We start from the raw sequence: 22,176 nt of genomic DNA, 5'->3' as shown, positions 1-22,176 counted from the left end.
TATATTTCCTACACTGAAGACAATGGATAATTGTGTTAATATTAGAAACAATTCCAAAATGAATAGCTTTTTTGTTTTTTTAACTCATTATTAACAATAGTGACTGTGTGATCTGTGGTATTACGGGTCAAAAAGGTAAAACGTCCTTTCTTTTTATGAAACCAAACTTTATTTAGCTCAAAATTGCAAATTGAACTAGATAAGCGTGCTCCTCGGAGTGCAGATCTCCACCAGGCTGGGTTGCCTACCCAGACTGTGTCAGTTCTGGAGTGCAGCCATCAGGACTCAAGGAAGTAGATTGGATTTTGCGTTCATGATATATGGCATTTTTTGTAAGAAGTAAGCCCTACAGACAGAATGGTGAAGGTAGTTACAGGCAAACATATGGAGTATGAAGGATCTGGCAGTTATTGTCACATGACTCGCAAGACCCTTTGTACCTACCGGTAATTTGGTGAAGAAAAATCACACTTCTGCAACAAACCGTGCCTTTCGTAGCATTTGTGGTGCCTCTATGGGTGGAAGTGAAATCTCTTTTGCCTCTGTGTTGTTTAGAGTCCTCTCAATGTGAAATTCAATTTTGGGGTAGATCGGAGACTGCACTCTGTTGTGTCAGAATTGAGAGTAGTAGAGAATGGAATATGAAAAATCTGACATGTTTATCACATGACTCCAGAGAAATGTGTTTGTGAGTTTTGGACAAAATCTGTAGGAGTAGTTGCAAGTAGTAGCAAGTAGTAGACTTAAAAGAGTTATAGGCCAAAACGTGATTATCTCCGATAATGAACAAGAGCAAGTTTCTCTCTCTCTCAAATTGAACATTGACAACATGGCTTGTGTGTGCTTGCGCGCATGTGTGCATTAGTGTGTTGTGGGGGCAAATTTAACAAAACTTTATCCACAGAGCAACCTACAATTGCTAATTGATGCATGCAACAGCCAAAATAGTCTGCTGGGTCATATTTGACCCGTAACACCACAGATGTCTCTTTGTTTTTAACAGAGACCTCTTACCAAAAAAAATCTATTTATTTTGTTGCGTTAAAATAGCTGTTTTTGAGGATATCATGAAGGCGTGTTCCAATAAATACATGTAAAGAGTACTTTTTCTAAACTTGAAAACGGGTCAAATTAGACCCTAACACAATGGAGGCACAATAGTATTTGCACATAATATGTGCACATTTCACATATTATGTGAAATGTGTCCTCTGCAGTGGGTGCTATTAATACAGCGCTCGGGGTTGAACAGTATCTCGCTACAGTATCTCACAAGTCAAGTTATAGTTTAAACCCATCATTTGTATAGATTCGATTTGTGCACGCAGGTGAGTATCAATTACTCATCCAGTTTTGTCTGGAATGCAAAAAATATATATATATATATGTTACAGGGAAAATGGCATTCCAGGGAAATTGAAAGGGGTACGCTTGTTTTCATGCCCCTCATGCAATTCTGTAGAATCAACGCTAGAGGGCAATGCAAGCCAGACATGAGCCCCACACCACACACGCACGCATGCACAAACCAGCACGCACACACGCGCGCGTGTACACACACATACACACACACACACACACACACACACACACACTCCAGGGGGCGGGCCTGGCGGGCTATGTTAGTGCAGTGAGTGGCACTTGGGGCAAACGCAGTCCCCACACAACATCATTTACGATTCTGTGCCTATCGGTACATAACTCGGACGGCGCTTAAGTCGACTAGCAGACCATCGGCCGGTCGTCGCGGGCACTCGCGCCTGGAGGCGCTCGGGCGCGACTCCTCGGCCTCAAGGTCTGCTAAGTCGGAGCGCCTTCCGTCATGGTCCAAAACTATACTTTATCAGCGAAAAAAAAGTAGTCCGCGGTTGTTTGAAAAAGTAATGTCCCAAGCTGGAGTCAAACCCCGGCTCCCAGTGGTAGTGGGTGGGGAGTCCAATGATTATCGAAGTGCGCCACTGAGGCTTGTACTAGTGGTGCAAAGTAACAAAGTAGATTTACTCAAGTACAATTTTGAGGTATTCGTACTTTACTTGAGTATTTCTCTCATATTATCCATTTTATTTTCAGCGTTCCCCTAGCGTAGCTTCCTGGTTAGTATGTTGTTGTTGTGGTCGTCGTCCTCGCATCAAAGCCCCGCCTCGCAGCACCGCCCCGTGCCTATAAAACAAGCGCTCCCCTGTCAATTTCCCTGGAATGCCATTTTCCCTGTGACATATATATTTGCATGCCTTAACAGGAAAGGGAACTTATAGAAACGTAAAGAAATGTTGTTGTTTTTTGGAGGGGGTGGGGATGTTGCATTCCTGGTAATGAGAGCAAAACAAATACTGTCATCAGTGTTTTCTAAAGATGAAGTTGTTACATCTTCTGAGATATGGCTGTGAGAAAAATTTTCTCTGCTTTTAGAGAAAGCCCCCCCCCCCCCCCCCCCCACACACACACACCCCCACCCGTACTCATAGCTGGTGGGCCCCGGCATGTCATTTGTCAGAGCGAGGGCCCACGGCTGCAGTGTGAGGGAGATGCTGCCTCCCACAGAGGATCCATCAGATAATGTGGGGGTGGGAAGTAGAGAAAAGCCCAGAGAAGTTAGCAAAGAGAGCGAGCGAGAGAGAGAGAGAGAGAGAGAAAAAACATGAGCATTACAGTGGGAAAAAAAACAAAACAGGGAGACACCAGGACACAGTGTCTAATAAGGCAGTGAGGGAGTGTGTACTGGCGTACGTGCGTGAGCGAGCGAGGGAGGATGAAAATGAGATGTTCCTAAGACCATGGCGTGGGTAGGAATCCTTTTACGTAGATTCTGGGGAAACCTCTCTCAAGGGAATTGGCTAGAGAAATGCGCCTGTGAGAAGGGGATGAGAGAAAAAAAAGAGAAAATCAAAACACAGCACAGTGTCGGCAGCAGTATACCCCTGCTATAAACCCTTTCACGCCCACTTGTGAGAGAGTTCAGAGGAGCTGGAGGAATCAAGCAATTAGCCAATATTATTGGAAGCCTGAATAAAAGACCCAGGCAGCCCCCGCAGTGCATCCACATAAAGAGATTGGAGAGTTCCCCCACTTTGCTCCTGTGTCTTGCAGAAAGTACAACCTTGATCAAATGGCTGAGGGGTGGTGGTGTGGTGTATTGTATAGATTCTGCAGCACAATAAAAATCAAGCACGCATACAGTTAAGGTGAGTGTTTGAAACGTTGGTTATGAAAATAAACCTTGTTCTCTGAAGGAGAGAAAATAGACGCAGTGCATAGGAATGGAGACAATACCTGCAGTGCTCTTTTGATTTTGATATTATTCACAATTCCAAAAGACAATCTTTGCTGTGGCAAAGTCAAGGATAATATAACCAGTGGCTCTGCAAAAAACAGGTAATTTGTGACGTACACTACTGAAAACATTTACGTTGACAAATCTTTGCTTGGACTGATCCACTTCAAACTTGGCGCTTGTGTCACCAAAGAACCAAGGGCGTGCAGTGCAGTGCCTAGTGGGTTGATCAGATCAGTGGGTGTCCAGTAGGGATGTGCCAAAATATCGATATTGCGATATATCGCGATACTCCCTCTCGCAATAGATAATCTATATACACTGCTGGCAAATCGATATTTGTATTTTTTTTTTGTCAGTTGTGTTGCAGTATTATATATATTGCATCACATACATGAAAAATAGTTACATTGCATTAGTTATAACATTATTTGAAACTAAAGCAAATATTACACCATGCATGTGCTCTCTGGATTCCCCCAGAGTGCAGTACTTCATGCCGCCTGTCCTGTCTGTGGTGGCGCTATTGAGATAAATTAGGGTAAATTGGGCGGACGACTACTACTACTACTACTACTAAAAAGAATAATAATAATAAAGTATTCTCTGGTTTACATACAGTACTTGCATGCATCTAACCACTGATATGAGCCCAGGAATTCATAAACATTTTTTTTAATTGTATTCTTATCAAAATAGGCCAAAGTTTACATAAAACAAATTGGTGGTACTTGTTAAGCACTGGCAGGTTTACAGCAACTAAAACAAGTTGCTACTCTCATTATTAACTCTTTGACTGCCAGATATATATAAATAAATAAATAAATCACCCACTGCCAGCGTTCTACCTTTTCAACTGGTCACAGAATATTTATATCCAGTATGATCGATCCCCCGACGGTTGCTAAACACGGAGGGTTTCACTGTGCTTCCGTGAGAAGCCAGGTCTCCGCCAGGTCAGGTAGGTTATTGTGGCCTCCTGGTGGCGCTATAATGTGGAAAGGTGCCATTTCTTCTTAGGCCTTTCACGGCAATCAGACACTGCGTTCATTATTTGAGGCATTTTTTTCCCAAAAATGTGTTTTGCTAAATTAGACCTGCTGGTGGCGCTATAACAGGCTAATGGGAAAAGGGGGGCATTTCTTCCTTGGCCTAGTGGGAATGTGCGTGCAAAATGTCACGGAAATCGCATGCTGCGTTCACGATTTGAGGCATTTTGTTCAAAACGGACCTATCCTGCAAACTTTGGAAGCAAATGTTAGCCAATTAGGATGGAATATGAAATATTGGACACATCCGTCTTGATCACATGACTATAGAGATACTGTGTACCGATTTGCGTGATGTTTGGACAGAATCTGAAGGAGTGATATAATTTTTTTTTTTGTTGCAAAAGTCCGCCTTCTGGTGGCGCTCTAAAAGGCAGATGTGAAAAATGCAGGGCAAAGGTTTTTCCTTGGCCTCTAGGGAGTGTGCGTGCAAAGTTTCATGCAGATCGGTGCGGTTATAGGTAAAAACGCAAATCGGCCTGTTATTGCGCCACCATGAGGCTGATTTGAACATTTTCAAGTGGCATTTCTTTCTCGGCCTAGTGGGAATGTAGCCTCGCATAGCCAGACTATATCACTGCGTGGATATGAGTCTGGTGCTTCCATGAGGACGTTTTTTTTCCCATGGGGCGGGATCAAAACAATGGCCCTCGACGCAATTGGTTAGACCTACAACCAACTACCAATTACAGTCTCCCATATTCAAATACTGGGCCCTGATTGGTCACCCATCCACCCAAAGTCTTCTGGAGTAGGAAATGGATTCTCTATGGAGCGGTGCCAGACCCAAATCCAGAGTGCAATTTTTCTTTGCACTCGCAGATTCGTCTGGTCCCAGGCTAGTGGGAATGTGCGTGCAAAACTTCACGGAAATCGCATGCTGTGTTCATGATTTGAGGCATTTTGCTCAAAACGAACCAATCCTGCAAACTTTGGAAGCCATCTTAGCCAATCAGGATGGAATATGGAAAATCGGACAGATCTGTGTTCATCACATGACTATAGAGATACTGTGTACCGATTTGCGTGATGTTTGTATAAAATCTGCAGGAGTAATATCAAAAAACTTGTTTTGCAAAAATCGGCCTCCTCTACTTAGTGGGAACACTCTGAGCCCCCCACCTCACGTCTAAAATACACTTATTGGCCAGAAAAGAAAATATTTCACTGGAAGGAAAAATTTGGTCAATTGAAAAATTCCATTGACCAGATCTGTAGAGGGCACAGTGGAGTAACCAAAAATAGTTTTGGTTACTCCAATTTCCTCAAGTCAAGAACTTATGATTACCTCTCCACTATGTATGTGAACATGGCTGATCCCCATTTCCATTGAAATGTGAGTGGTTTATTCAACTTAGTTACACCTTCACTGTTCCTGGTCAAAAGTGACCACCATTTTGACCGAAATTAATGGATAAGGCTATATCCAGTAGATTGAAAACTCTCTGACACACACACACACACACACACACACACACACACACACACACACACACACACACACACACACACACACACACACACACACACACACACTACACAATGTCCGGAAGCACTTTGCGAGACACCACAGGTGTCGATTATTAGTCTATTCAAAATCGGAATAGAAAAAAACATACTGTAGGTTCAAACGCCTATTGTGGAGGAAACAAATAATTGGTCTTGCAGCAGTCAGATGAAAAACACAATGATTTAGGAAAAGCAGTGTTCTGAAATTGCAGAAATTGTAGAGCTCGATGTCAAGGCAAGTTTATTAGCTCAGACAGACAGACAGACAGACAGACAGGGACACACATCCTTGACTACAACAGCTACAATGCACTTTTTCATGTTTCATGCCATTAAAAAAGAAAGAAATTCATGTAAAACATTGAATGTTTGTGTAAAACAGATTAGATAATCCTTGTGACTTTCCAATCTCTATTTCATTGTTGTGATGTTCCAGAGACCCCTGCTACTGAATAAACACTATAAAGCAATGATTACTATCACACTATAGTGCTTTATCCTTTTAACAAAAAACGTTTTGTTTTAACCAGAAATATCACTTACCCTACCTTTAAACATTACAATACATATATCAAATATCAAAATATACAGTTTAAAACAATTCATGATCCCCCGATTACGAATCTACCCGACAGGACCCGAGACCTGTACGGGTCCGGATCAGTGTTTTACCATAATCACTATCTCGGGTCTGTTTATCATTATGTATAATACCCGAGTGGAAGACCCGTGCTCAGCGCTGATCGGTAGAGAAAAGCATGAAGTGCTACGATGATTACACTGACCTGGGATCAGATTACTGCAGCGCAATAATATACAGTGGAACAAAGTTGAGCTGCGCTGTGCTGTCAGTTCAGTGAGAGCGGATAGCACACAGAGTCAGAGTGTATCAAAACCTCCTACATGGAATCAAAATGTGCACGTTGCGTGTGTGATCATGGATTCCTTTTTCATCGTGGTGAAAACATGTCATTTGATATCGTCTTTTATTGTAGGCTCATCTAGCTGCTAGGTTTCATTAGAACAATATCTAGGCTGTTAGAAAGGCATTTTAGATATGCCGGATCCAGAAAATAATAGGTTGGGTCTGTAATATCTCGGAACAAATTGAATCTCGGAACGAACCTCACAGGTCCGGATCCGTCTTTTAAAAAAGAATGTCGGGTCCACTCGGATCTCGGAACCAATTTCACCGGGTCCACCCGGGTCATTTGAAAAAAAGTCACTTTGACACGCCAGTAGGATTCTGGGATCGAACCGGGAACCTTACATTGCCACCTGAGCCACTGGTAATCAACCCAGCCTGATGAATTAGATGAATCACTTCAAGAGGAGACTCTTCCTGGCAGGGCTTGGAAAAACTTTGGTGACTGAGTGCCCCCAGCTGCTCCCAATAAAGACAAGGACAGAAAAGGAAGAGGTGCAAGCAATATGCCCCGACACAGAATAAAACCAGCCATACTGTACATGCCACAAAAAAAACACACACACACACACACACACACACACACACACACACACACACACACACACACACACACACACACACACACACACACACACACACACACACACACACACACACACACACACACACTTGCTTGCTTGCTTATGGTAGTCCATTGTATGTCATGATGACTTCTACGTGAGTTTTGAGGTGACTGTGAAGTCCAATGCGAGAGCCAGATGGTCTACTCTATTGCATATGAAGTCAGTGTTGTTGTTTTGGCTGCAGTGACCATCTTTCTCCCCTGCCATTTCCTTTCCATCGCCTCACTCCTCTCCTCTTCAAAGCGCTGAAGTCCAGCTTGAAAAGTTGCCTCCAGAAAGGGCGCTCCAAGGTAGAGCTTTCCAGCTGCGTGTGCTTTGTATTCCACACCTCTTGAGCGCTGTTATGAGCTGGTCCTTGCAGCTCCGCTTTTGACCTGCAGATCGCTGGCCATGATGTAGTTGACCATACAGCAGTTGGCATGTAAGCCTGTCCCCTGGCATCCTGATGTAGTGGCCAATAGGGCATTGGCCGAATAGTCGAATATTCGAATATTCGAATATCAAACCGAATATTCGAATATCAAACCACTATTCGATTATTCGGAAAAAAAAGAAAAAAAAATGAAGATATTTTTTTTTTTTTGTCTTTTCTAGAGCAGACACGCAGCTGTGAGCTCTGGTGTGACGTCAACTTACATTCCTTGAGTCAAGTCATCAATGCCATTGATAAAAAAATAATAAAAATTATTATTATTTTTTATAATCAAATCGATTAATCGAATATTCGAATACTTATAGGTCGAATAATTCGAATGCTAAAAATCACTATTCGTGAATGCCCTAGTGGCCAACCCATCGCAGTTGGTACTGAATAAATGTGGCCTCCGAACAAGAACAACAAGAAGAAAACAGTAAACACACACACACACACACGCACACGCACACGCACGCACACACACACACACACACACACACACACACACAGGATTGTTTGAGGAATGTTGATGTGGTGTTAAATTTGTTTTGAATTTGTTTTTACAATTTAAGTGGCAAAGGTGAAAGAGTTTAAATACCTGGGGTCAACTATCCAAAGTCGGCCACGCTCACTTCCAAAGGGAGTGTGGAAGAGCGGTGAAGAGGAGAGTGCAGGCAGGATGGAACAGATGCAGGAAAGTGTTTTAGTTATTTTTGACAGAAGGGTACCAGCACGAGTGAGAGGGAAGATGTATAAAACAGTAGTGAGACCAGCCATGCTGTGTACGGCTTGGAAAGTGAGGCGATGCTGGAGGTGGCAGAATTGAGGATGCTACAATTCTCATTAGGATTGACAAGGCAGGGCAGGATCAGAAATGACTACATTAGAGGATCAGCCCAGGTTAGAAGGTTAGGGGATAGATGGTTTGGACATGTGCAAAGGAGGGATGAGGGGTACACTGGTAGAAGGATGCTGAAGATGGAACTGCCAGGTGAGAGCAGAAGAGGAAGGCCAAATAGGAGGTTTATGGAGGCGGTGAGAGAGGACATGCAATTAGCCAGAAGAAGAAGTTACAGATTCACATTACTCGTGGTTTGGTTATACAATATGGTGTCATGATTCGATATATACACAGTGGCAAAAATATATATATAATATATATATCATAATAATGTAATCATGGGCGCTTAAGTTTGATTTTGGGTGGTGGAGCACATTTACCGTGTCACAATACCTACAAGTAGCACTAGCAGTTAAACCATTGCTTCACAAAATAAGGTGTCCTTGAGGTGGTTCCAGGGGACCCCCAGGCACAAATGTCACGATCACACCGCCACCACAGCGCAGCGCTTCTGCACGCAATAAAGACAAAGAGCAATATCTCTTTAACAATATCTAAGCTATAATGATTATAACATTGGCCCAGCGTCCTGTTAGTTCTTCTGTTCATGAAGATTAGGCTACTCACCACATCAGTCATGTTCCTCCAACTTCATCATCATTATCATCATTTCCAGTTGATAACATGGTCAATCGACAGTATTCTGTTTGTCCATTGTCCCAAGTTTTTAATTAGTTTGGCTTGGTTAGAATTTTGGCTCTGGCTAGTGGCTACTGGCTTGCTTTGATGGGAACTCATACTGGTGTAAAGCCTAAAGTCATGCAAACTTTACTGAACAAAATGTGTCTTGGACAGTCAGTTTAGATATTCCCCTTTCCGTGCTTTTTTTTTGCACTGGCAGATTCGTCTGGTTTCCAGGCTAGCTTTTCTCAGCACTTCTGTTATATAGGGCTCCAATCATTATAATTGCAGGTCATTGTGAAGGACCTCTACTGTACATTATGTAACCCTAGATGTCCAGCTATTTGTTTATAGAGGAAACATTTCGTTTTAACTGAAATGTGGATGAAAGGGAATAATGCAGCATGGCCGTAACGTGTTCTCAAACCCTGCATTGTCTACATTGGAATAGGGTCTCATATCTGCGGCTGTAGTGATCTCCTTTGCCTTCCTGAATAATTTGCATAAGGTTGCCTTGAAGGCTGCTGCTTTCATATGTGTATCTGTGTTTTTGCCTAGTGCCACGGATTGACACGCCGATGTTGGTGAGGATGAACTGTCATGTTTGAGGTATTGCCACTTACATATCCTATCCTTGTTGAACAGAGGTGGCACACTGTAACGATGGTTACGCAGTATAACTGTTAGTGCTCTGAGCACAGGGCGGGTAGTGCAACAACAGTGGCGTCAGCGCTCTTGTGCTGGTGGTTGCTGGCGAAAGAAAAGGGGGCTATCATACCGCCGCTTCAGTATGTGTGTAGAGAGATGACTCACAGGCAGAGGGCAGTTATGTTCGTAGTTGACATTATAGGAGAAAAAACTAAATGTATTTTTAAAACAAGTTCTAATATCTGCTCTGTTAAAACAAAGGCCTTGCCATGCTAAATAAGAAACTAAAATGTTAAAATACACGTCAGCTAGTTTAAAATACCACCAAGTATAATATACAGGGCTGGTTACAAAGTGGCTATTCTGACTTCGACTTCGATGTAATCTGTTATAAAAATTTTGATTTGTTGATATGGGGGGAAAAAAAGTTGCTGCTTCTCGATTTTTCGATTAACTTACATGAGCAAGATTAAGTCGTTTAGAGGTTCTAAATGTCGCTTTTGAGATATTTTCGGTTAATTGCCCAGCCATAACTGAGGCTCAGATACAGCATTCAGTAGCACGTCTGCTTCCTGAAGGGCATCATTTGAGTGACAATAGGGTCAGTGAAGCCTGTATGAAATAGAACATTTCTATCCATCAATTGTTGGCCATCACAGTCATAGCCAAGGTGGTCCTCAATGGGATATCTCGGGCAATCTTCCAGGTCTGATTTTCATACCTATTTATTTTTGAAATGTTCATACACTAAGTGCTTTGGTGCTGTTGCTAGTGTATACATTGTACATTGTTTATACATCACTGGAGGTTCTAACCAGAGGAGTGGTGGGATGTCTCATCGTGGCTACCTCATCAGCAATAATAACACAAAGCAATTTCAGAACATTATTCTTTGCTAACATTTAGACATATACTTTTTATGTGTGTCATAAACTGACCTTGTTTGGTAACTTTGGTTGTAAATGGGCACAGAACTGTGGGTCAAATAGAAGTAGCCTACAGTAATTTGCCTAGTAACACTTTATAGTTTGTTAAATATATGGCTTTAATCTTCATACAGTGGGACAGGCTCCCTATTTTGTCAAAGCTTGTCTTTGACACTTTGACAAGCCCTGTAGTTTTTTTTTATACCAATGATCAGAGAAGGAACCAATGAACAATGTATCAAACAATAAAACTTTCTTTCTAATATCCAAGAATGTCATGTTTAAGCAAGGGAAATCAGTTCAAATAAGAAACTGTGGCCTTTCTGAAAATATACTAATCACAGTAATATTAATCTAATAATAAGAAATACAACAACAAAAAATCACAAGAAATATTAAATGTAATTTTGGGCCACTAGAAAAAATATTATCATCATCTCTGCCAGGAGAGGGGGGGGGGGGGGGGGGGGGGTGTGTGTGTGTGTGTGTGTGTGTGTGTGTGTGTGTGTGTGTGTGTGTGTGTGTGTGTGTGTGTGTGTGTGTGTGTGCGCGTGCGTGCGTGCGTGCGTGCGTGCCTCTTAAAACCGGTAAGCCACTCTACCCCTCCGCCCGCTTTACAGTTCGACCTATTACTCCCGTCCTGAACCATAGCTTGTACAATCAAAATGTATTTTTCTGGCTCCTTTTGATTATGATGCAACTCTTCATATAGAACGTGCCCATTTCTGCCTAACTAGATATGGCATTTTCTTCAAAACAAATGTTTTGCTATTACTTCTACAGTTTGGCAAAAACTCACACAAATCGCTACACATTATCTCTGGAGTCATGTGATAAACATGTATCATACCAATGTTTCATATTTCCATTGGCTATAGTATAGGCTTCCAAAGTTTGCAGAAGGGCCCATTATACAAAATTGCTTTCTGCAGAAGGTTTGAGGCTCAAAATGTCAGCGCTAGCCTGGCAGCTATGGACAATGATGGAACAGAGTGCTGCACCCTTGTAGCGAAGAACGCACTAGTCTTCTCTGAACAGGACATGAGGAGGGTGAATGTCAGGAAAGCAGACGGCATCCACAGGTGGGTCCTCAAGACGTGCTGACCTCCTGGCCCCAGTATTCACCACCATATTCAACCTCTCCTTGGCACAGTCTGTGGTCCCCACATGCTTCAAGAGGTCCACAATTGTCACTGTACACAAAACATCCTCCCAAATAGGCCTCATGAAGTGCTTTCAGAGCAGAAGCTAGTAAAGAACCACATCTGCTCCTCTCTCCCCAGCACATTGGATTGTAGGCTAACTGCATTGGGTCCAAACAGACAACGACGCCACCGACGATGCCATCTCCCAGTTTCTACACGCCACCCTCTCCCACCTTGACAACAACAAAGAGGGGGGTTATGTTAGGCTGTTATTTTTTTAATACAGCTCTGCCTTTAACACCATATACCTCACCAGGCTGGTTAGCAAGCTGGCAAACCTGGGACTGAACCCTACGGTATGCAACTGGGTCCTGGACTTTCTAAATTTCAGACCCCAAATGGGCAGGGTGGGCAGACACACCTCTACCACCCTCACCCTAAACATTGGAGCCTACCAGGGTTGTGTACTGAGTCAGCCCAATCTAAAACGACGACGAGAGAGCTAATCTGGAGGAGATGGCAGGCCTGACTGCGGCTGAATGAGGCCTTGCTCAAAATATTTGTTCAAAGGGGGCACGGTGGCGCTGTCACCTCACAGCTAGAAGGTCCTGGGTTTGATTCCCGCCAGGGACACTGTGGGCACTGGGGGCGTGTTCTCCCTGCCCCGTCATCAGTACCCATACCCTAGGTGGGGTTGGCGAAAGGGCCTTTCTGTGTGGAGTTTGCATGTTCTCCCTGTGTCCCCTAGGCCCTAGGGGACACCCTAGGGTAGGTACCCTCACAAAAAACATGCAGTAATCCTGGTCTCTATACTGCCTCCCTCTGGTCAACCGCCCCGCCCCGCCTAATGGAGGGGAAAGGAACTGGTTGGAATAACGTGTTCCTTCCACGCGCTACGTCCTACCCCCTGTCAGGTGATAAGAAGCGGCCTGCTCCCTCCTCATGCATTGCAGGAAGCATGAGCCCAGTTCGGGGCTCTCCCCAGGCTGGCAGAGGGAGAGTAGCCCCCAGGATTACAGCTTAGGCAATTGGCACTGGGTGAAATGGGTTGCAAACGTGGGATAAAAAAATAAATGATAATATTAATTAATAAAAATATTTGGTCAAAAATATTTTGTACCTGTCTTAAGAGGTCTTATCATACTGCCGTTCTACCTCTACCTTTTGACTTTATTTCTGTCTCATCCAGTTTCATTACTTGTATTGTCTCCGCCAGGCCGAAAGGCATGACGAGAGAGTATGTTTTAGCCCCTGTCCGTCCGTCCGTCCGTCCGTCTGTCCGTCCGTCTGTGGACAGCTAATCTACCGCACCGTTGGCTTGATCGCAACGAAACTGTGCACACACACTCCCTGGATGCCAATTCAGAACCTCTGCCCCAATTTTTTCACATGGCCCTGATATAGCGCCACCAGGAGGCCGCTTTTTGCAAAACATTTTTTTTCACAGTACTCCTACATATTTTGTCCAAACATCATGCAAATCGGTACACAGTATCTCTATAGTCATTAAACGAAACTGGTCTTTCCGATTTTTCATATTCCATCCTGATTGGCTAAAAATGTCTTCCAGAGTTTGCAGGACTGCTCCGTTTTGAACAAAATGCCTCAAATTATTAACACAGCATGCAATTTCCGTGAAACTTTGCACGCACATTCCCACTAGGCCGAGGAAGAAATTCCAGCCTCATGGTGGCGCTATAACAGCCCGATTCGTGTTTTTACCTATAACAGCACCAATCTGTGTAAAACTTTGTATGCGCACTCCCTAGAGGTCAAGGAAAAACCTTTATCCTGCATTTTTCACATCTGTCTTTTATAGTGCCACCAGGAGGCCGATTTATGTAAAACATATTTCTTTACTTTACTCCTTCCGATTTTATCCAAATTTCACGCAAATCGGTACACATGATCTCTATAGTCATGTGATCAAGACGGATTTGTTTAATTTTTCATATTCCATCCCGATTGGCTAAGATTGACATCTACAGTTTGCAGGAGTGGCCCATTTAGAACAAAATGCCGCAAATCGTCTGATTGCGGTCAAACTTTGCACACACATTCACACTATGTTGAGGAACAAATGCTACCCTTTTAACATTGGCCTGTTATAGCGCCACCAGCAGGTCTAATTTATTAAAACATTTTTTTTTAACAAAATTCTAATCCTCAAATCATGAATGCAGTGTCCGATTGCCGTGCAAGACCTAAGAAGAAATGGCACCCTTTTCACATTGGCCTATTATAGCGCCACCAGGAGGCCACAATAATTAAATAATTGCTCCGAGGAGCACTTTTCTAGTTATTATTATTATCATATGATATTGTTGTGTTAGCACAGTCTCTGCGGAACATGTCCCACCAACATTTTGCTGTCTGTACTGTACTGGTATTCTTGGTTCTTGAATAAAAAGTACCTTCCCAAGGCTACGTTTTCTACAAAATCTGAATATTATAGTTTTTAACTTCTAATAAGTGTCGAACTTATTATTATCAATTTATTAATTCATTTTCATATCTGATACACATATTAGTATATACTGCTTTGAATTGGTTCTAAACTTCTGGGGGTGATTTGACTGAAGTTCACATTCCAAAGGGAACCCATTCTTCAAATGCATTGGGCCTTGTATGCTTGTTTTTCCTTTTTCTTCACTCACTGTAGATATTTTCATCACTGCTCCCCTGCTGAAAGCAATCAATCAGCATCTTGTCTTAGGCTTCAGTGACGCAGGTAAAGGAACCGAGTAGGTCAACACTGGGGAATATTTCAGGCTTGATTTGTGAAGAGGCAGCACGTCATGTGGAATGTGTATACATACACACACACACACACACACACACACACACACACACACACACACACACACACACACACACACACACACACACACACACACACACACACACATATACACACACACACACACACTGGCCACTCTGAGAGTTCCTGATGTCCTCAATGCCTGCAACCATAAACTTGATTAATATTTTGTTGTACAATGGTGTTGCACGTCAAAAATAGCATTTTTAGCATGAATTTTGAGCATAAATTAAGCGTTACCTTACCAGGTGGGTTTAAAAGCAACGGAATGGGATGTGTTTCAGCTTATGTGTGCATGTCAGTGTGCCCAGCGACCAATCACTGATCCCCATTGTTTGTGACTGATCATAAAGTACAGGCTACACTAGAAAAATCCATGCCTACTGAAAATGTCAATATTGGATGTGCTGTCACTGGAGAAAAGTAAATGCATTTTAAATTAATAATTTTTGGCCATATAAGTAGGCTACATAAGTTAGACAAAATACTCAGCTTTGCACTAATTAATATACGCTTCATTCTACTTTAGTGCAGTTAGAAATTGTCTTGAAAATCTGCCATAATGCAGTGGAGGCATGAATACTAGGGAGACACCAATCCGATGTTGGACAAAGGGTAGTGCTAGAAGCCATGGCATGGTGTCACCAAAAACGTAACAAATGTGACAAGCTGTTTTTGATAGTCAGATGGGGAGCCAGGGGGGAGGTGCCACAGTATTGTGGAAGACCTGGCTTGGTTATGGCTTATCATTATCCCTATTATTTATCAGATATGAATTAAGTGTAATAGGATATTTGGGGCCCACTTTCAATAAACTAAATATAGGCCTGCCACAAATGAAGAATCACATTAGGTCAGGCAGAGCATTGAAGTCATGCATGCCTGCCTCAGCTGATCGTTTGACAGCTGATCCTACCGGCATTTACGCATCACATTCAAACATGTCAATGACATATACTAAGCTGACAGCTCACACTTTCATGCTTAATTCATACTCTGTCGTTGTCATGACATCATAACGTGTGACGTAAGGATCACATAAACTCCATGATACATAAAGACTCTTCAGGCTGTTAGACCCTTTGCTCATTTTGTTTGACCTTATCGTTAAATACTTATTTTAAGACGCAGTTCATCTGTTGCAGACCGATCGGTTTGCCAATTCATCCATTGACCTGTCTACCATCGGCCTGCCAGTCTGCCTGCCCATCTGTCCGTCTCTGTCTGTCTGCCTGCCTGAACCCCAGTCGTGATGTGGCGCGTTGTGAGCTTGTAGATCGGCTATTTTTGATGAGAGACACCGTTGTACGAAGAATGGGTTGTCACACTGCTAATCATTCACTGCACTCAATTTGAGTGAAATGAAGCAATACCTTCGATTTTGTTATTCAGTCAATGCAATGAACTTTGGCACAGAATGCCATAGAAATGTTTAATACTCTGTAGTAGTGCATTGATGCAATTCAGTCAGCACCATAAAAGTAAGGAATTTTGATATCCAGCTACAGTATAATGTTTCTGTATGTTTGAAAGGCCTGAATCTTAATGACTCAGACCTACTATATGATACACAAATACAGATCATCCTTAAATGTCTTGCAGATATGCAGTTTCTTTTTTTCAGCTGCAGCCTTCTTCATGTTGCAGTTAACTCAGCATTTCATGTGTGATTTAATGTGCCAAATTCTTGCCTGCCTCAGTGCAACCCTGTTAGGTAGATCCAACAGGATGCCAGAGTAACAAAAATGATTTCTTCGTTATTCTGTTTTAAGTTTCAAATGATGTCAATGTTGTGGGTTGCTACAGCTATAAATAGATCAGATCTCTTAAGCAATTATGAGCCTACACGTGGACCTCAGCACACACCACTGAAACTTGTCCTCTTTAATAATATAAGACCTTACATAAGGCATTTATATCTCCAACCCTGTGTCTAAGCCACATAAAGAAGTTAATAATTTAGAAATGTTACGTAACTGTTTTGCATATTTTTAAACCCTTCAGTGGCTTACAAAAAACATGGTGTAGTCTGTAGAAGAGGCTCATCCCGTACAAAAAGGTTATTTTATCCCCCCCTATAGGTTCTTTGTGGTATGTGGGAGGACACAGTGACTCCTAAACTGTTGTTCCTGCTATTTGGAAAAACCTGAATAAACATCATATATAATCTGCAGCACAATTACAAATACAAGAAATAGGAAACTTCCAAGTAGTATACATTAGTTTTAAAACTCAGTGAACATGATTAATATTATCAATTCTGAACAAAGCACTTCTTGACTTCCAACGTAAAGTTTTGTGCCACAAAGTGATTTGAAAATACGAAAAAGAAAAAAGTTAGAAATTGATGAGGGAAATTTTAAAAGAGGAATCTAGTTGAAGTAAATAAGTACGTTTTATTCTAGAGGCAACATTTTGCTTGCTGGTATAAATTTGACTCGATTAACCTGTGATCAGTTTCAGAGCTCAGTTCATACAGTAAATCAGTGTTTCTCAAATAGGGGTACATGAGAAAGTGAAAAATTAACTATGCGAGCTTGTAGAGCGGCTATGTTCACTATTTTAAAATGTTTTTAAAATAGTAATTTAAAAAACGGTTTTGGATATACTAGGTTTCCACCCGACAGCAACGATAAAGCTAGCAATGGTTTTCTCTTACAGGTTTTAAGCAAAATGTTGCAGTCGGGTAAAGGGGGTTCTTGGATTCAGAAATGAGCAGTGGTGGAAAAAGTACTCACATTTTTTCAAGTAAAAGTATCCATACTGTAATGTAGAAATACTCCGGAATTCAAAATTTACTTTGTTCTTTAGGTATAAGTACAGAAGTATTGGTATCAAAATGTACTTAAAGAACCAAAAGTAGAAAGTACTCATTTTGTTTTCAAATGTATAACATCTACAAAAGTATTTTTAAAATAGCAGCTCTACAAGCTCACAATGCCAAAATGTATATAGGGCTGAAGTGTCTAATGTATATTTTGTAATTATAATAAGTAAAAAAGTACTGACAACTGGAAATACTCCAGTAAAGTAAAAATACCTCAAAATTGCACAGTACTCGACTAAATGTACTGTTACACCACTGGAAATGAGGTAAAAGTGTACTGAAGCTGGTTGGAGAACCAGATTTAGAAGAAAACAGTTAAGCGACTTGAGCAGTGGCCTGGATAATTCATTGGTGGCCATGCAAGCCAGTAACTCTGCAGGAGACCAACCGTCATAATCTCGCAAACCGTGTTCTATTCCCGGCCCCGGCAATGTGTCGAGGAGTCCCTGAGCAAGACACTGAACCCCTAACTGTTATATACTGTCTTGTCGGGCTGAAACCTTGCCCAAATTGGTATTATATGCATGGATTGAAGTTCTCCCTTGTGGCGACGGATTTCCGTCATTTCGATTTATATGGTAGACTGACAATAGTGAACAACACTGAACAAGTAGACGGTTATCAGAAAGAACAAAAAAGGCCTACAAGGGATCAGTTATTATCAATGTAACTTATACTCAAATACTACTATTTTTGTTAGTTTAATGCGTACTAGTTGTCACTAGTTTCAGTCCTTGAGTAGATTGGCAATCTACACAATATTTATAAATGTATCATAAAATAATGGTTGAAACTTCTGTGTTTTAGTCTTAATCAGTGAAAAGTGGGATGTCATTAAGTAGGCATCAGTAGTCAACAGTGTTGCTGAGGACAATGATGTGCTTTTAATATAAGATAGTGTTACCTCCGCGACCCGACTTCAGATAAGTAATAGAAGATGGATGGATATAAAGGTAATAGAGGTTAAACCTCAAATTAAAAACTATTTAAGGTATTCATGTAAAACATTGTCCTCTAAAAAGGTGCTAATATGTTTGAGTGTTAGGTGTCAACAACCTAATGGGTCTATAAACTAGCTGTCTTGTAAATTATCTCTGTTCTCACTTCCAATTTTTCCTCCTCCCACATGCAAGGCGCATAATGGTTCAAATGAATACTTAAGTCTACTGAAGGCTACAGGCATACTACATCTTACTCTTGTAACTTTTTTTTGAAAGATATGTTTTTGAGCTTTTTATGCCTTTATTGATAGGACAGTAGGCTGACAGGAAATGGGGAGAGAGATGGGGGGAGACACACAGTAAAGGTCATCGGGATCGGGAGTCGAACCTGCGACACGCTGTCAAGCGTGTGGTATGCGCCTGGACCGCTAGGCCAGCGGGCGTCCCTCCTCTTGTAACTTAACTAGAAGTTTGGCCGCTGCGTGGGCCTCCCATCTAGCGTGACGTTCTCTCTCTGTCCGTGTGTGTGTCACTCTCTCTGTCGCTCTCTCTGTCTGTGTCTCTGTCTAGCGCGCTCTCTCTCTCTGTCTCTCTCTGTCTCTCGCTCCGTGTGTCTCCCCCCCCCCCCCCCCTGCCAGTTCCGAGCGTGATTCTCGCACCTGATTGGCTTAGCCTGCGTTGCAAGGTCAGTGTTGCCATGTCCAGTTATTGCAAGTGACTTTGAGCGAGCAAAAACGGAGGGCAATTCATAGAGCGGAGGCAAATTCATAGGCCGGAGTGCAACCCTGAAAAGAGCTGAATCCATCGTGTTAGAGCCTGCGTTAAGACGATAGCGTGGGTAATGTTTTGTTTGGGATGTACACGGCACGAAAATGACGGACATATTAGCGTGACTGGTGGGAATAGGGACATTACCGCGGTGACTGCTACGACATAATGTATGTGTACTATTAGACATTTTTGGCTTACGCTAAACGGTGCTAAAGGGTTTCCCCTTCCGATGTGGTCGCTACTGTGGCCTTCTTTAGTTATCGGCAGTTGAATATAGCTTGTTTTCCCCGAAAACACAATCTGGAAAAATAAACCAGAGACATTTTAATTTTTACATTAGACCGGACCGCCTTGATATTTTTTAGATCACGTGATTTCCGGATGTACTCTTCTTTGTGAGTCCTAGGGTTGCGGAAGAGTGCCCTCTATTGTAATCACTGAAAACACCAAACGACGTCTATAGACGTCAATGGCAGTGAAGCGTTGGATTTTAAATTACGTCTATAGACGTCATTGGCACGTAATGAGTTAAGTAAAGCTCTACAGTAATGATACATAATGCTTTGATCATAAAAATACATAATCATTATCTGAAGATTAAATAGTTTGAATTGGTCAAACTAACAGTAGAATACATGTTCAAGAGCATCTGCCATAAAACCATTATAGTCTCGGATATTCCATAAAAGTCTCAATCTGTCTCAACTGGTTGGCCGTATGTAGAACAACAGGAACATCATTATGTTTAAATGGTAATACTTAAACATCGTAATTTAGCATATTGTCTAATAGTTTAGGAAACAGAGTGCCAGTGTGGGGTGCTCCTTTCACACTAGAAAGAGTGCAACTCCAAAACTGCTTCCACTTCTGCCCTTTGTATGGCACCACACGTGCACACGGTTTCGTCGTAAAAACGTATTTCCCCGCAGCTTCCTTTGGTTCTGACTGCTGCACCCGACAATTGACACAGGGTAGGCCTGGGTCGGCAACCCGGCCTAGCAGACATCTGATTTAAAAAAAAATTGAATACCCTTTTCTACTATTTTATTTGTTGTTGCAGTATTATCACATAATGTTTCTGTTGCCTTGGCACAGATTTAATGTACTATAACACATTGTCAGTATTATGTGATTAGAATGTCTGAGCTTTTACAGCTTTTCTCCAGTTGAAATACTTCCAGAAATTAATACTGGATACTTACTATCACAGTCTATTCAATTTCTATTCAATTTATGTTGTATTTTTTTTGTTCATCAAATAATAGCTCTATCATATAGTCCACCCACTGGCAGTCAAATCCACAATATCTTGGGGGAAATAAATTCAACCGCACTACTGAATGACATTTTACATCTGAGTACAAAAGAGCAAAGCCTTACAGGTTGGATATTTGTGCTACTGGTTTGTAAGGACAGGGTATAGCAAAAGAGCAGTGGGCAGGTGAGGGGGACGTAGAGGAAAGCCTCTATTATAGATTTTCAACAAATCAGCTGTACAAGAAAGCGATGGATAACTGCAAGGCAAAAGGAAAGCCCTGGCAGCGTGGGTGAGATTCTCCCATGCTCGCTGTACTGTATCTTTCCTCTTGCGTCAGTGGGTGTAGAAATAGTGGACCCACTGGGGTGTGCTCTGCTCTGAAATGCCTCTAGTTAAGCTTTGAGTAGGAAGAGACCTCAAATTATGTTCGTTAAGGGGACAATTCTTCGTAAATTTCACCTGAGTAAAATAAGTGGGTGAATAGGAAGACGAAGAAGGATTTTCTCACTTATTTGTCTGTAGAGGATATACTAAGTGGCTCAGTCATGTCAGAGCTTGAACATACCCATGCCGCACCAGAGGACATGGCTTTGTAGACCATGATTTCCATGCCTTTTTGGCAAATAGCGTACAGTATATTGAAGTCAGAAGATCTTTTGCCCCCCCCCAGTCTTAAACACTTGAAATATCTGGTCATATTATACCAATTTTACATTATCAAGAGAGGAAAAATATATACATTTCCTGTGTGGGATAGATGTTTGTGTGAACTGGTCAATGAAAACTATTTATACTCTACTCTAATCAAATCAAGCTTTATTTATAAAGCACATTTAAAACAATCAAGATTGACCAAAGAAATTAAGGCATCAACAAAAACATTATGCATGTGCACCCGCATCAAAAACACAATTGAAGTGAAATAAGTACAATAACCTTTGATGGTAAATGGCAGGCTATTCCAGAGCGTAGGGGCTACAACAGCAAAGGCACGATCTCCCCTTCATTTTAGCCTAGTTGTGGGAACAGTCGAGAGCAGCTAGTAAGCAGACCTCAATGCTCTGGCTGGAGTATAATCTTCCAAAAGTTCAGATAGATATGAAGAGGCCAGCCCGTGTAGAGATTTATAAACAAATAAAAGCACCTTAGTGGAGGTGCATGATTCTCACTGTGGTTTGTGTGGTGCAAAGTCAATTGGTATTAGTTTTAAATTAGGGGGCCAAGCACGTACTGTAGTGCAGTGGTCCCCTTTTGTTTGTATGTTTTATTGTTCTTCTAGTGGCGTTTTTAGCAGTTCTGGCCTAACCGTGCAGTAGTTTTTTACGAAACTCTGCAATATGGTAGAGGGCTATGCCAAATGGCAAGACACAAAACTCACAACCATTGACCAAAGGGTGGCGCTATAGCAATCTTTTGAAAAATGCAAACTTTGAACAGGCATAGCTCATGCACCGTTTGACCAACAGCCATGAAACTTATATACACATATGCGTCTCCTCAGGAGGAACAAATGTGTCACATT

General features: G+C 41.9%; 1 protein-coding gene across 1 annotated transcript in view; it reads left to right on the top strand.

Annotated features, from left to right (window-relative positions):
• Positions 1-22,176, top strand: part of mettl15 (methyltransferase 15, mitochondrial 12S rRNA N4-cytidine) — an 84,885-nt gene that overhangs the window by 42,761 nt on the left and 19,948 nt on the right. The gene's annotated exons all lie outside the window — the stretch shown is intronic.

This window comes from Gymnoscopelus braueri (genome assembly GCF_963280865.1).
Source record: "Gymnoscopelus braueri genome assembly, chromosome: 1".
Taxonomy (NCBI): domain Eukaryota; kingdom Metazoa; phylum Chordata; class Actinopteri; order Myctophiformes; family Myctophidae; genus Gymnoscopelus; species Gymnoscopelus braueri.
This window is presented reverse-complemented; position numbering and strand designations above follow the sequence as displayed.